Raw genomic sequence first — 1,450 nt, forward strand, 5'->3', positions numbered from 1 at the left:
AAGAGCTCACTGTGATTAAGATTGGATCAAATAATAGTAAAACATAAGCAAATTTTATCTGAATTCTGTCATGAATATGCATGCTACGATAACATTAAAAAAGCATGACAGCCTATTCCAAACGGTAAGAACAGTTTTGTGCAAACAGTGGGTCTTTGGGTGTTTGAACTCCCACCACCTAAGAGCAAACTCGATATGCATGCTAATGGCCTACAATTATGAAAATAAAAAAGAAAAATGCTAAAGGATGCCAGAGTGAACCTCAGTGAAGGCCACAGAGACCCACGCTCTTTTAAATTTTTACAAATAAACTATAAATTAGAAGCACAAATAATCATGAGTGGCTCTAACATTCAAATGAAGTAAATGGATTGTGTAGGAGATTAACTCCATAACTTTGTTTCTTTTTCAAAAATTTCTTGACCAGCTCTTTGATGATGGTGATGTTTATCTCCTTCTTCTCCGCAGCCAAGCCCAGCAAAAGAATGGCACAGAGCGGTTGCTGCCCAAGCCTGGGTGCTCCTGCACGATGGGCTGTGCAGTAGGGTTGTCGTTGGGAGAACCCTCCTTGGACTCTCCTTGCGCAGGCTCGGCGCTGTCGGTGAGGCTCACCTCACAAAGATCTTTGGAGAGAGGGAGGTGGGGATCTGAGCACAGTGCGAGCGCCCCCTGCTCCTGCCTGCCCGCCCTGCATGAGGGCTCTACTCACCACCATGCTGGTCGGCAGCCCCAAGCTCCTGGGGGGGTGGGGCTCCTGGACTGGGCTCATGAGCAGGGTTCTGGGCAGCGGCCAGGAATTTGCTGTGCTTGTTGTTGTGGGCAGCACAAGCCACAGCCGCATCTCCTGCAGCGCCAGCAGCTTCACCTGGAGAGAGGCGTGCTCAGGTGTCACCCTGCTGCCGGCGCCCACCCTCACGCCCACCCCCACCCCCACAGAGATGTTGCACACCCTACCTTCATCTCCTCCCTGTGCTGGACCAGCCTGATGATGTCCTCCTCACATTGCTGCATCTTCGGCACTGCCCCCTGCCTCTATTATGAGGTGACGGACATTCCTGCAGAAGGACAGGGCTCAGACGCTGGGGCCCCTCCGAAGGCCCTGCAGCTCCCCCTGCCGTGTGCTGGCCTCCCACTCACTGATGGCATCTCTCCCTCCAGTAACGGATGAATCGAAGTTCCTGTTTCTTCACCAGCTCACTCAGGACCGCCGTCTTCTCCCGATGGTCCATAATGCAACTCTGGAGCCAAAATAATGGCAGCAACCTGCCCTCAGGTAGCATTTTCAAGTCATGGCGAAGCTGGAGGTGAGTCCTGGCATGGGCCAGCTTCCCTATGACTTCCTCAGGGCCCGGTGGGTCTCCCCACTCACAGACTCACCCCCAGTCCCTGGGGCTGGGACCGCTGCCTCTGGCTCCTTCTGGGCCGAGGCCACCCAGTGAGCCAGGCGCTG

At 53.7% G+C, this 1,450-nt stretch overlaps 1 pseudogene across 1 annotated transcript; it reads right to left on the bottom strand.

Moving 5' to 3' along the window:
- Positions 1–36: 36 nt before the first annotated feature.
- LOC108524925 (putative golgin subfamily A member 8D) lies at positions 37–1,231 on the bottom strand (annotated as a pseudogene). The gene is made up of 4 exons (XR_001884163.1): positions 1,138–1,231; positions 955–1,055; positions 710–865; positions 37–623 (listed from the first exon to the last, which is right to left on the bottom strand). The product of XR_001884163.1 is annotated as a putative golgin subfamily A member 8D (transcript).
- Positions 1,232–1,450: the final 219 nt, after the last annotated feature.

This window comes from Rhinopithecus bieti, unplaced genomic scaffold (assembly GCF_001698545.2).
Source record: "Rhinopithecus bieti isolate Rb0 unplaced genomic scaffold, ASM169854v2 repeat_32619, whole genome shotgun sequence".
Taxonomy (NCBI): Eukaryota; Metazoa; Chordata; class Mammalia; order Primates; family Cercopithecidae; genus Rhinopithecus; species Rhinopithecus bieti.